The sequence below is a fragment of the Hypanus sabinus genome, chromosome 2, assembly GCF_030144855.1.
Source record: "Hypanus sabinus isolate sHypSab1 chromosome 2, sHypSab1.hap1, whole genome shotgun sequence".
In the NCBI taxonomy this organism is placed as follows: Eukaryota; Metazoa; Chordata; class Chondrichthyes; order Myliobatiformes; family Dasyatidae; genus Hypanus; species Hypanus sabinus.
Window position 1 is genome coordinate 72051249 of NC_082707.1, and position 15501 is coordinate 72066749.

At 41.4% G+C, this 15501-nt stretch overlaps 1 long non-coding RNA gene across 1 annotated transcript; it reads left to right on the top strand.

The window, feature by feature from the left end:
- Positions 1–3: 3 nt before the first annotated feature.
- On the top strand, positions 4–15501 carry LOC132379772 (uncharacterized). The gene is made up of 3 exons (XR_009507528.1): positions 4–50; positions 10184–10450; positions 14604–15501. It is a non-coding gene; the product is annotated as an uncharacterized LOC132379772 (long non-coding RNA).

Sequence of the window (15501 nt, forward strand, 5' to 3'; positions counted from 1 at the left end):
TGTGCCGTTCAATGCTGCGCTCTGCCTGCTGTCAGGCTCTGGCGAGCCACGTGAGTAAATGGGACTTTTAAAGTTATTTGTTATGCAATTCAGCGCAACAGAACTGTACTTTTTTTTAAAAAAAAACAAACATTACACCATCCTGTCCTCGCATTCCAAAATGTTAGCTATCAATCGCAGGCCAGTTCGCTGCAACCGAAATCAGGAAACAAATGGCTCCGCTGTTTACGGGATAAGATGGTGGAACTTCGGGCAGGAATGTATGTTCTTACACTTTCCTGAAGTCCTGGGAAATGAAACCATTTAAAATATCAAGGCAAATTACATCTTTTTCCGAGTGAATATTTAGGTTATTTTAAAAAAAACACATTAATTTAGATGATTCGAGAGGTTTAATTTTAATAACTTTTAAGAAAAAGATGAGACCGGCAGTAAAAACTAAGGAAAACCGAAGAGGAAAGTCCATTCCTCTGCATTCGAAGAAGAATCTATTTCTGGGTACGTAGGTGAAATGTAACATGATGCTGGCAGCAGCTGCACTCTTTCGGCAGAATGAAACAAATAAGAGCATAAGCTGGTCTCGAAGGAGCAAGCGACAGGTGTTGGCTCCGGTTGCATTTGTTTTCGCCTTTTACTTCCAGTGCTATGTAACTGTCATATTTATTATATCCAATCTACATCCATCCAGCCCTTTTCCTGCACTGATTTCTGCAAAAGTGATTTGCTAGGGATATAATCAGCATAAGTCATTTATCCCCTATTTTAAAGATTACACTCTTGTCAGATCAATTATGTAAATCGGCCCCTTTTAACTACCACTTATCCAGTTTTATTGGAGCAGTAAACACACAATATTGTCTGGCATTCCCACTCTGAACAATACGCCTGAAAGCAGTGGGAAAAAAAGTGTTTTGCATACTTTGGAAGGAACCTCAAAAATGACTCTAAAAGTCGTTCAGAAATGTGTTACTGGAATACAATAGAAATGTCTTCGCATTGGCTCAGGTTCTGCGGCACGATCACTCGGTGCTTCTGCCGTACATCCTCTTTAACACTGCGATTTGTGTTCTGGCTAGCGGCTGGTGAAATTGAAAGGCTTGCGATACCATTCGAGTACAGTTTCAGCTCCATTTTTAATATATATATGTCATAGGGAGGCATCGCAATCTTGGTGGCATAATCTCTTCCTGCTGTACATTTTGCACACTGAATGTTGTTATGACAGTCTTTGTCCGTTTCTGAACATCGGTGTGTATAATAAAAAGACAAACAACACAATAACAGGTTCGTGAGCGAATGTATGTTTCACACGATTGGGTCCCCAGTGCATGAACATTAACATCATGCCACAAATCAGAAGGATTTACGTGGTTTACGGGAAATGTTCATATTATTCTCAGATAACAAGAAAAGTGAGTTATTTCACATTTGGACATTGCTTGGAGAAACTAAAACGCTTTTACTGTGTAAGCAGTTTAGCGGACTTTCATGGATTGGTGATGAGATATATTCCACAACCAACAAGAAAAATACGATTCAGAGCTTTATTTTTCTCTCTCGTTGGAAAGATTGGCTCCTTGCCACGAACGTAATTGGGCTCAGTCATTATGCAACCTGCTCTGCGGATCTTGCAGCTGTCGTTGAAATCTTTTGTTTCGAGCGAGCAGGCGTACCCGATTCTCGTTTTCAATATATTTCATCAGTATTCAAGAATGGTTGGCTTGGAAAATAATTCTGATAATAGAGGGGGAGACTGTGCCTCCCACCGAATGCGTTTCAGGGGCTGATTGCTAAATGCACCTGCGAATTTATGCCTCTAAATGGTTTTCAAACACTTAGCAGCGATGATAGAGCGATCATAACGGAAGGATTCCCGATGTTTTAGTTAATATGAACCCACATAATTGTGTGAAGTTTTAAATTGTGTTGGCGTGGTATTTGGGATGGTATGGGACTGTCGCTGAAAAATTCACTCGAAGGGGTAAAAGAAAAGCCAAATGCCTATACTCTCTTGCAATGTTTTGCAGCAAAGAGAGTTTGGGATAAATCCTGACCAAGTACCCGAGATGCTTGTCATGTGCATGCACTAGTTTAAAACATAAATAATAAAGCATTATCTTCTGTTGTGGTACCGTGTATTTCGCTAAGACCAGTCAGACAACAACAGCAAGGACTCACGACGTCGAGCAAGCAATTGTCATTTCCAGCCAGGGCTATTCACAATGAGCAAGGAACTACAGCTTCGCTTAACGGAAGGGCGGGCGGGGCAAGGCCAAGGCCATTGACTGCCCGTCTGACTCTCATTCACCAGCACATTGTATGCTATCATTGCTGGCTAAATATCCAAAAGATTTAGCCCGCCGTTTATTCCGCGGGCTCCACAATATCGCTTCAGAAAATAAAACTGGGAAATGGGAAGTGTCACCTACCGTACAGTTCTGGAATATGCTAGGTATCTCAATCGATGGGAAAATAATGGAGAATATGAAAACAGCCTCGCTCAGTGTTCCCTATGAGTATTACGGTGAAGGGGCAAGTGCAGCTTATATATGTACTGCACTTTCATCGTAGCAAAGCTTCGCAGAGTTTTTCAAGTGAAGGTTATGAAACAAAATATGATCTCGAGCTACAGGAGAGCGGAGAGGAGCAGATCCCCGAACGTCCGTCAAAGATACAGATTACAGGGAGTGGCGTAAAGGACGACGGAGAGGTAATGGGGACGAGAGAATATTGTGGTGGAATTTCCAAAACTTGGTGCCCGGGCCAGTAAGAGATTGTTGCCAACAGGAAATGAATCATATTCAGGAGTAATTAAGAATCCAATATTGGAGAGCATATGTATCCCGGGAATGAGACGGGTTAAACGGTTTACAGTGGTGGAGAGTGAGAGGGCCACGAAGGGGCTGGAAATTTTACTGCGAGGCACTGTCTAATCAGAAATAATTACGGATGCTGCCCGACCTGCTGAGTTCCTCCAGCGTGTTGTATGTGTTGCTTTGACCACAGCATCTGCAGAGTACTTTGTGTTTATGGTTCAGCTCTGGGATGTTGGTGAACAGGATTGACTGCAATTTAGGACGTCGGCAGCGGGTTTGAGTGACCTGGCGTTTATAACAAGGGAGTCCTGTATCAGAGTAATCATAGCAAAGGCATTAATAAAGATGAGCTAAGACAGAGTGGAGTTATTGATGTGGAAATTAGAGGAGCTGGTGATAAAGTCGCCCCATCCTCACCGGATCGATATTTTTTGCTACCATTGCTTCATTTCCAGACAAATCTTAAGGTTAGCGACAAGCTTGTATTGGGAACCGAAGGAAATGGACCAAATCTTGTGCCAAGTTGCACCTGCAGCTGGACCATTCCCGGTCACAGGTTGACAATGCAGCCGCATGTCGAGGAGAACAAGACACCGGAGCTGCATTACTGAGACACTGCTGGTGAAATTCAAAACAAACCAGCACTAACTTTCACGGAATACTCCGCTCACAGAGACCACGGCTCTCCCATTAAAGTACGTTTATTATCAAAGTACCATATACAACCTTGAGATTAATCTTCGTCCAGGCAGCTACGACACAAAGAAACACACTAGAGTTCGCGATAAATCCCGACACCACAAACACCCGACAGTCAAACACCCAATATACGAGAGAAGACCCCGAGTGGTAGGGCTGAGGATGGGCCGGTGGTTTACAGAGGCAGTATGTAGATTCACGGCGAGCAAGGGCAGGCTGATGACAGGGCAAATTTCCACTCAACGGAATGTCAAGGAGGGACAAAATCGAAAAGGTTGAAGAATACAAGACTGAAGGTGTTATATTTGAATGCACGCAGAATACGGAATAAAGTAGATGAACTTGTAGCACAGAGTTTGGCGGGTATGATGTTGTGGGCATCCTGCAGGTAGATTTGGAAAAATCAGATTGGTGCTGGATACTAGGAAGGGAGATTTGTAGAATGGCTACAAGACGGCTTGCTGGAGCAGCTCATGGCTGAGCCCACGAGGGGATCAGCTAGCCGTCCTGCCGAAGGATTTCGATTGGAAACGTCGACTGTACTCTTTTCCATAGATGCTGCCTGACCTGCTGAGTTCCTCCAGCATTTTGTGTGTGTTGCTCAGATTTCCAGCATCTGCAGATTTTCTCTTGTTTGAAGGGGATCAGCTATTCTGGATTGGGTGTTGTGCAATGAAACAGAATTGATTAGAGAGTTTAAGGCAAATTAACCCTTGGGCGCAGTAATCACTAGCAGGGTGACGGCAGAGCAGAAATGGCCGGAGTTTCTGGGAGCAATTTGGAAGGCACAGGATAGATACATCCCAAGGAGCATAGAAATCTATGGCTCATTATAGGCCCTTCGGCCCACAATGTTGTGCTGACCATTTAACCTGCACTAGAAACTGCATAGAATTTACCTACCACATTGGCCTCTATTTTTCTACACTCCCATGTATTTATCTAAGAGTCTTTTGAAAAACACTATTGTATCTATCTCCACCACCGTCACTGGCAGTGCATTCCACACACTCACCACTCTCTGTGAAAAACTTACCTCTGACATCCCCCTTGTACCTACTTCCAACCCTTAAAACTATGCCCCTTGTGTTAGCCATTGTAGCCCTGGGAATAAACCTCTGGTTATCCACACAATCAATGCCTTTCATCACCTTATACAACCGTCAGGTCACCTTTCATCCTCTGTTGCTCCAAAGAGAAAAGGCCAAGTTCACTCAATCTATTCTCGTAAGGCATGCTCCCCATCCAGGCAACATCCTTGTAAATCTCCTCTGCATTCTTTCTATAGTTTCCACATCCTTCCTGTAGTGAGGTGACCAGACTGAACACAGTATGCCAAGTGGAGCCTGGACCAAGGTCTTGTATAGCTGTAAAATTACCTCATGGGTCTTGAACTCAGTCCCATGGTTGATGAATGCCAACACACCATACGTCTTCTTAACAACACTGTCAACCTGCACAGACTCGGACCCCAAGATCTCTCTGATCCTCCACACTGCTAAGAGTCTTGCCATTAATACTATATTCTGTCTTCAAATTAAACCTACCAAAATGAACCACTTCACAATTAACTGTGTTGAACTTCATCTGCCACTTCTCAGCCCAGTTCTGCATCCTATCGATGTTCTGCTTTAGCCTCTGACAACCTGCCGGACTAGCAACAATGTGCCCAATTTTGTGTCATCAGCAAACGTACTAACCCACCCTTCTTCTTCTTCATCCAGGTCATTTATAAAAATCTTAAAGAGGAGGGGTCCTAAAACAGATCCCTGCAGAACACCACTGGTCACTGACCTCCATTTAGATTATGAACCATCTACAACCACCCTTTGCCTTCTGTGGGCAAGCTAATTCTGGATCCACAAAGCAAGGTCTCTTTGGATCCCATCCCTGCTTACTTTCTGAATAAGCCTTGCATAGGGTACCTTATCAAATGCCTTAATGAAATCCATATACACTACATTCATTGCTCTACCTTCATCAATACGTTTTGTCACATCATCAAAAGAATTAAATCAGGCTCGTAAGGCCCTTGACAAAGCCATGCTGAATATCCCTAATCAGATTATATCTCCAAATGTTCATAAATCCAGCCTGTCCTACAACAACTTGGCCACCACAGAAGTAAGACTCCCTCTTCTATAATATTCTGGGTTACCTCCCTCTATTCCCTTTCGGAACAAGGGAACAAAATTTGCAAACCTCTGATCCTCCAGTACTTATTCCATCCTACTGATGATGGAAAGATCATCGCCAGAGGCTCAGCATTCTCCTCCCTTGCTTACCACAGTAGCCTGGGATATATCTCTTCTGGTCATGATGACTTATCTAATTTAACGGATTTGAAAAGCTCCAGCATATCCTCTTCGTTGACATCTATATGCTCAAGTGTTTCAGTCCGCTGTAAGTCATCCCCACAATTGCCAAGGTCCTTTTCCTTGGTGAATACTGAAGTAACGCATTCGTTAAGTACCTGCACTACCTCCTCCAGCTTCATGCACACATTTCCACTATCTCACCTGATTGGTCCTATTATTACACGGCTCATCCTCTTGCTATCCAAATTCTTGTAGAATGCCTTGGGGGTTTCTTTAGTCCTGCACACCAAGGCCTTCTCGTAGCCCCTTCTAGCTCTCCTAATTTAATTCTTAAGCTCCTTTCTGGCAACCTTGTAATTTTGTAGAACTCTATCAGGAAGAAGTAGTATTCTAAAGGAGGATGACACAACTGGGGCTGACAAGTGAATTCAAAGCCAACATATAAACCAGAGGACATATAATAGACCAAAATATAGTGGAAATTTAGAGGATTGGGAAACTATTAAAAAACAACTGAAGGCAACTAAAAAAGTCATAGAAAGGAAAAAGATGGATTACGAAGTTAGTAATAGGGGATAACAAAATGGCAGACAAACTGAATAAATATTTTCCATTAGTCTTCACTGTGGAAAACACGAGAAATATGTTGGAATTTCAAAAGTGTCAGGGGGCAGAAGTGAGTGAAGTTGCCATTTTGAGGGAGAAGGTGCTTGGGAAGCTGAAAGGTCTGAAGGTAGGTAAATCACCTGGGCTAAATGGTCTACACCCCAGGGTTCAAAAAAGGTGGCAGAAGAGAACGTGGAGGCATGAGTAAGGTTCTTTCAAGAATCACTAGATTCTGGTATGCCTATGGAGGACTGGAAAATTGCAAATGTCACTCTGCTCTTCAAAAGGTTCTTAAAAAGGGCCCATAGGATCATCCCAACCACAATCTATTCCAGCTACTGTCATCCGGGAAATGGTACTACAGCATAACAGCCAGGACCAACAGGCTCCGGGTCAGCTTCTTCCACCAGGCCGTCAGACTGATGAAATCATGTTACATTGACTGTTCTATTTATTATAAATTACTATGATCGCACATGGCACATTTAGATGGAGAACGTAACAAAGATTTTTACTCCTCATGTGTGTGAAGGATGTAAGAAATGAAGTCAATTCAATTCAATTCAAGAAGGGAGAGAGTTAGAAGGGAAGAAGTTATAGACCAGTTAGTCTGACCTCAGTAGTTGGGAAGACATTGAAGTTGATTGTTAGGGATTTAGTTTCAGAGTACTTGGAGGCACATGACAAAATAAACCAAAGTCAGCATGGTTTCTTTAAGAGAATTCTGTTGGAATTCTTTGAAGAAATAGCAAGCAGGATAGGCAAAGGAGAATTGGTGGATGTTTTCTACCTAGATTTTCAAAGGGCCTTTGACAGGATGCTGCACATGAGTCTGCTTAACAAATACAGTGCCTATAAAAGGTACTCAACCCCCCCCCCCCCCTGCAGTTTTCGTGTTTTGTTGTTTTACAACTTAATCACAGTGGATTCAATTAGGCTTTTTTGACACTGATCAACAGAATAAGATTCTTTTCTGTCAAAGTGAAAACAGATCTCGACAAAGTGATCTAAATGAATTACAAATACAAACACAAAATAATTGATTGCAAAACTATTCACCCCTTCAAGTCAGACACACCAAATCATCACTGGTGCAGCCAAATGCTTTCAGAAGTCACATAATTAGTAAAATGGAGATCATCGAGTGCAAATAGGTGTTCAACTGATTGTAGTAAAAATACACCTATATCTGGAAGGTCCAACTGATTGTGAGTCATTATCCTGGCAAAAACTGGACATTAAAGACAAATAACGCTCCAGGCAATGTCATGGAAAATTAAGCGATGGATGCAAGAAAATTTCCAAGTCACTCATATCCCTTGGAGAACAGTTAAATTACTCATCAAGAAATGGAAAGAATATGGTACAGCTGTAAATCTGCCTAGAGCAGGCCATCCTCAAAAACTGAGTGATAGTGCAAGAAGGGGACTAGTGACAGAGGTCACCAAGAGTCCTATGACAACACTGGAGGAGTTACAAGTTTCAGTGGCTGAGATGGGCGAGACTGCACACACAACTGTTACGCAGGTGCTTCATCAGTTACAGCTTTATGGGAGAGTGGCAAAGAGAAAGATACTGTTGAAAAAAACTCACACGAAGTCGCAGCTAGAGTTTGCTAGAATGCATGCGGGAGACTCTGAAGTCAGCTGAAAGAAGATTCTATAGTCTGATGAAACCAAAATTGAGCATTTTGGCCATCACACTAAAAAAAAATGTTTGGGGTGAGCCAAACACCGCACATCAGGTTTAGAATCAGAATCAGGCTTATTATCACTGGCATATAACCATATAACAATTATAGCACGGAAACAGGCCATCTCAGCCCTCCTAGCCAGTGCCGAATGCTTACTCTCACCTAGTCCCACCGACCTACACTCAGCCCATAACCCTCCATTCCTTTCCTGTCCATATACCGATCCAATTTCACTTTAAATGACAATATCAAACCTACCTCAACCACTTTTACTGGAAGCTCGTTCCACACAGCTACCACTCTCTGAGTAAAGAAGTTCCCCCTTGTGTTACCCCTAAACTTTTGCCCCCTAACTCTCAACTCATGTCCTCTTGTTTGAATCTCCCCTACTCTCAATGGAAAAAGCCTATCCATGTCAACTGTATCTATCCTCTTCATAATTTTAAATACCTCTATCAAGTCCCTCCCCAACCTTCTATGCTCCAAAGAATAAAGACCTAACTTGTTCAGCCTTTCCCTGTAACTTAGGTGCTGAAACCCAGGTAGCATTCTAGTAAATCTTCTCTGTACTCTCTCTATTTTGTTGACATCTTTCCTATAATTTGGTGACCAGAACTGTATGCAATATTCCAAATTTGGCCTCACCAATGCCTTGCACAATTTTAACATTACATCCCAACACCTATACTCAATGCTCTGATTTATAAAGGCCAGCATACCAAAAGCTTTCTTCTCCACCCTATCCACATGAGATTCCACCTCCAGGGAACTATGCACCATTATTCCTAGATCACTCTGTTCTACTGCATTCTTCAATGCCCTACCATTTACCATGTATGTTCTATTTTGATTAGTCCTACCAAAATGTAGCACCTCACACTTATCAGCATTAAACTCCATCTGCCATCTTTCAGCCCACTCTGCTGACTGGCCTAAATCTCTCTGCAAACTTTGAAAACCTACTTCATTATCCACAACGCCACCTATCTTAGTATCATCTGCATACTTACTAATCCAATTTACCACCCCATCATCCAGATCATTAATGTATATTACTAACAACATTGGATCCAGTATAGATCCCTGAGGCACACCACTAGTCACCGGCCTCCAACCTGACAGTTATCTGCCACTTCTGTACCTTCTACCTGATGGCAACAGTGAGAAAAGGGTACGCCCTGGGTGCTGGATGTCCTTAATAATGGACACTGCCTTTCTGAGACACCGCTCCTTGAAGATATCCTGGGTTGTTTGAAGGCTAGTGCCCAAGATGGAGTGGACTAAATTTACAACCCTCTGCAGCTTCTTTCGGTCCTGTGCAGTAGCACCCCCCATCACCCCACATGCCAGCCAATAATGCAGCCTGTCAGAATGCTCTCCATGGCACATCTATAGAAGTTTCAGAGTGTATTTGTCGACATACCAAATCTTTTCAAACTCCTAATAAAGTATAGCTGCTGTTCTTGCCTTCTTTATAAGTGCATCGTTATGTTGGGACCAGGTTAGATCCTCAGAGATCTTGACACCCAGGAACTTGAAACTGCTCACTCTCTCCACTTCTGATCCATCTATGAGGATTGGTATGTGCTTCATCGTATCCTTCCAGAAGTCCACAATCAGCTCTTCCATCTTACTGACGTTGAGTGCCAGGTTGTTGCTGTGATACCATTCTACTAGTTGGCATATCTCACTCCTGTATTCCCTCTCGTCACCACCTGAGATTCTACCAAGAATGTGCATATCATCAGCAAATTTATAGATGGTATTTGAGCCATGCCTAGCCACACAGTCATGGGTATATAGAGAGTAGAGCAGTGGGCTAAGCACACACCCCTGAGGTGCACCAGTGTTGATCGTCAGAGGGGGAATATGTTATCACCAATCCGCACAGATTGTGGTCTTCCAGTTGGGAAGTCGAGGATCCAATTGCAGAGGGAGGTACAGAGGCCCAGGTTCTGCAACTTCTCAATCAGGATTGTGGGGATGATGGTATTAAATGCTGAGCTATAGTCAATGAACAGCATCCTGACGTAGGTGTTTGTGTTGTCCAGGTGGTCTAAAGCCGCATGGAGAGCCCACCATCATCAAAAACTCACCATCACAACCGTGAAGAACGGTGGTGGTGCATCATGCTGTGGGGATGCTTCACTGCAGCAGGCCCTGGAAGGCTTGTGAAAGTAGAGGGCAAAACATATGCAGAGAAATACAGGGAAATCTCGGAGGAAAACCTGATGCAATCTTCAAGAGAACTGTGACTTGAGAGAAGATCTGTTTTCCAGCAAGACAATGACTCCAAGCATAAAGCCAAAGTTACACAGGTATGGCTTAAAAACAACAAGGTTAATGTCCTGGAATGATCAAATCAAAGTCCAGACCTCAACCCAATTTAGAATTTGTGGTTGGACTTGAAAAGGCCTGTTCACTCATGATCCCTATGCTTAGATAGTTTTGTAAAGAAGAATTGGGGTGGGGGGGGGGGGGTGGAATTGCAGTGCACATGTGCAAAGCTGGTAGAGACCAACCCACATAGACTCAAGGCTATAATTGCTGCCAAAGGTACACCTACTAAATACTGACTTGAAGGGGGTGAATACTTATGCAATAATTATTTGTATTTAATATTTCTAATTAATTTTGATCACTTGGCAGGAATGATTCTTTTTCTGTTGATCAGTATCAAAAAGGTCAAATTAAATCCACTGTGATTCAATGCTGTAAAACAATAAAACATGAAAACTTTCAAGGGGGGGGTGAATACTTTTTATAGGCACTGTAAGAGCCCATAGTATTACAGGAAAGATACTAGCATGGATAAAGCAATGGCTGATTGGCAGGAGACAAAGAGTGGGAATAAAGGGAGCTTTTTCTGGTTGGCTGCCAGTGACTAGTGGTGTTCCACAGGGGTCTGTGTTGGAAACATTTCTTTTTACGTTGTATGTCAGTGATTTGGATGACAGAATTCATGTCTTTGTGACCAAGTTTGTAGACGATATGAAGATAGATTGCAGGGCAGGTAGTGTTCAGGAAGCAGGGAGTCTGCAAAAGGACTTGAACAGATTAGGAGAATGGACAAAGAAGTGGCAGATTTAATACAATTTTGGGAAGTGGATGGTCATGCACCTTGGTAGAAGTAATAAAAGTGTAGATTATTTTCTAAATGGAGAGCAAATTCAAAAATCCAAAGTGCAAAGGGATTCTTTAATCCTTGTGCAGGATTCCGTAAACGTTATGTTTCAGGTTGAGTCAGTGGTGAATGAAGCAAATGTAATGTAATTTCAAGAGGCCTAGAATAAAAAAGCAAGGATGTAACGCTAAGGCTGCATAACACAGTGGCGAGGCCTCTCTTGGAGTATTGTGAGCAATTTTGGTCCCCTTATCTAAGAAAGGATGTGCTGACACTGGAGAGGGGTTCAGATGAGTTTCCCGAGGATGATTCCAGGAAGGGGAGGGTTCCATGTGAGGGCTGACTGATGGCTCTGGGCCTATACTCACTGGAATTCAGAAGAATAAGGGGGCATCCATTGAAACCTATCAAATATTGAAATGCTTAGATAGAGTGGATATGTAGAGGATATTTTCTATAGTAGGGGAGCCTAGGGCCAGACAGCACAGCCTCAGAGTTGAGGGACATACATTTAGAATGGAGATGAAGATGAATTCATTTGGCAGAGACTGGTGAATCTATGGAACTCATTGTCACAGATGGCTGTGGAGGTCGTTACTGGGTATATTTAAGGCAGAGGTTGATAGATTCTTGATGTCAAGGCAAGAAGGGTAATGGGGAGAAGGCAGGAGATTGGGGCTGAGAGGGAAATTAATCAGCCATGATGAAATAGGCTAAGTGGCCTAATTCTGCTCCTATATCTTAAGCTTTTGTAGTCTTAAAAGAAAGAACAAATGGTGCAAACAATGAAAAGTTTAAAAAAATGTACACTGAATATGAACTGCAGAACTCCAGAAAGTGAGTCCACAGCTGTGGAGCCAGTTTCGATGTTGTGGCAAGTGTTGATGGCTGCAGGCCACAAATGCAAAATCAGTTCAATGCTGAAGTGAGTAAAAGCCTGACTGAGTAGTGAGCTGAACACCGTTCATCCTTCACCCTTGGCCTCAACAACTTAATCTTTTTAATCTGGCTCGGCTCTCAAATTGGCTAAACATCTGTTAGTTTTCTGCTCTCAGACCAGGCCCACACCGCCCCCCCCCCCATTTCAATTCAGTCCAAAGTTACACTCCGATCCTAAGTTCACCCCAGCAATGACCACTGCAGCTGTACCTGCATTCTCGAGAGTCCAGTTCGCCAAAATCTTCAGGATACCTCAAAAAACACCAGGTCATACAAATGGTTCAAAAGTCACCTCCCAAAAGGAAATTACAGGCTGTAGATTGCAGTGACAAAGTGCAGAATAAAGTGAGAAATAGACTGTTGGGAGAAAGGAGGTGCAGAGTGTTATGTCTGAAATAACAGAATTGTTTTGAATAATTTCAAATGTCTTATGTATGCCTGTATGTGTATGTGCACTGTAAGAGTAAACAGGAATATAGTCTCTCTTTCAAAACCAGTCAAAATTCTCTGAATTTAAAAGTAAAGACAGTGTGCACCCATAGTTAGCAAATTTGAAGTCCCACACACATCCACGTTCATCGGTTCACATGAGGACTGATATTTTGGTCGCACATAATATTTCTGAGAGGGCATGTACTGATGGGCTACAGGATTCAGAGGACATATTATGTTGCCTGCTAGGAAGTGGGTAACTCACCAAGATGGGATGACATGTATCCCAGGTTCTCAGAGGCTGTCTCCGAAAAAATAGCTCAGGCTTTGGGTATAAATTTCCAATTGATTTTGGCTACAGGTTGGGTGCCGGAGGATTGCTGACTAATATAGTAGCTTTAATTAAAAAGGAAAAGGGGAAAGTCTGTGGTTTGGATTAGTTCAAATTAATAACAACAGAGACTAAAATCTGCACAGACAAATATTGGGGAAGTTTGAAGGAAAGATTAAGCCATATTTAATAAAGTGTAGATGAATCACATGGATTTGTTAAAGGGAAGTTGTCTCTGACTAAATGGATATATTTTTTTGAAGAGGTGAACACCAAGGGGCCATAAGAGAAGCATGTATGATATAATCTACATGGGTTTCAGGAAAGGATTTCACCAAGACCCATGTGACAAAATGGGATACAAGGAAAAAATGAAAAGTTAGTTAAACATTTGCTCGGTGTTAAAAGCAAAGGGTGAAAGTGAAAGTTTAAGTAGGTTTAATGGGGTCACATACTGAGTACCTTGTTTTTGTGATGCTTAATGCTGCAGACTCTAACGTATAGGTTAGATTGAATGTTTGCCAGTGTTACCAACATTACCAGTGTGGATAACAGTAATCTAAGACACAGGGAATTATAAATAATGTGGTTAACTGTAAATAGCACTTGGCACATAAAAAAATAGGAGAAATGGCCCTCTCTGTGATAGAGAATCCTAAAGATCCACCCTCCCACACAGTAATTTATTGTCACTTTTGTCTTAGTGAGACAAACCCTTGTTCTGAAGCTTTGCTACCTGGTTCTGCATTACCCCTTGAAAATAAATACTTGCTCAGCATTAATCCTGTCAACACTTAAGCAAGTTTTAATAAAATCACCTCACATTCTTCTCAACTCCAGTGATTATAAACCGTGCCTACTTGACCTAGTCACTTAAAACAATTTCTTCCTATAAGAAGTCAATTCTGTGAATTTTCTGAGAATGTCCTTAAAGGTAAATGTAACCCTTCTTAAATAAGCAGACAAGCACTGTACATGGTCTTCAGCTGTACTCTGTACATCTATAGCAAGATATCCCTGATTTAATATACTACTCTCTTTGCAACAAAGGTGCAACATTGGCCTTCCTAATTTCTTGCTGGACCTCCATGTCAATGTTTTGTATTTCGTGTTCATTCAGATCCTTCGGCTTTTCTCTTCTTCTGCCAATGTGGATAACTTAACAGTTTTCCATATTAGGCTTCATCTGCCACCTTTGTTTACTCACTCAAATTATTCATATTTTTGCAGCTCCTCTGTCTTCCTCAAAATCTGTTTCTCATTTTTAAATTGTCTTTATCCTGAATAAACCTAGTCCTTCATCAAAGTCTCCATTATAAGAATCAAATAGCTAAGTTCCTAGCATTGATTCCTCTCTAACTAGAAGTGAACTCACTTCTAGTTAGTCTCTCAATTCTAAAGCGGACCCTTTTATCTTGATTCTCTGTTGCTTATTGTTTAACTAATTCACAGCATATTACCCTCAATGCTATGTGATCTTACCTTGTGCAATAAACTTTTATTAAGCTCCTTATTATCAAATGAATTTTGGAAATATACCATTTCTTCTTTATTATTTATACTAGTTGTATTCTCAAAAGACTAATAAATTTGTCAAAGTTGCTTCTCCTTGATTATATTGCAATTATTATTTCCTTAAAATTAGATCACAGGATATTCCCAGAGACAGTTGTGCAACAAACTAGCCTATTCCTTTTATATTGCCACTGGATTTTCTTAAAAAAAAAGTGAAACTCACTGTGGGAAATGTAGTGGAGACAGAAAAGCCCATCATTATTTAAAAGAGTGCTTCAACAATGTACAGGGCTAAGGAACAAGAGATGGTGAAGAAATAACCTAAACTGTTGCAGTTTTCACTGACATGCACACAGAGGACCAAATGCCTGCCTTTGCACCAGAATTATTTTGATTCTGTGATAGAGATAATATTGCACGTGAAGGGAGAGACGTCATTTCAGTTTCTTCTCCGATTGCCGTGATAGATCATCACACAACTTGTACTTCATCACAATTCATGCTTAATCATTTCAGGAACTGGAATAGTATCTCTATATGCTACAATACTCAAAGTGGGATTAGTAGGGTGTGATACTATTGTTAGCTAAAGCTGATTTCACCTGCCTGTAAATTGATGAAAATATATTTCTGTAATTACTAATCAGAATTCATTACTAATTAAACCAGAAGGCAAATAGCTTGAACTGAAATGATAGCCTCAAATTGTTACCAATGTATTTTTCCACATTTTATTCTTCTAACGTACCTGCCAAATGAACACACTGAGTAAAGTACAATACTGTGTATTTTGTTGATCTGTGCATTTTTGAGTATTGGAATTTGAAGATGATTGTATTTAACTTTTCGTGCTATCTTTATGTCATTGCAGCTCTGAAGTTCAATCATTAAATATTTAAATACATGCCTAAAAATAATAATTGGATTTATGATTATTATTGCCGTTATTTTATTTTTATTCAACTGATTATTGAAAAATAAATGTTAAGCTCAGCCTGACACAAATATAAATGAGAAACAAAGGGTAA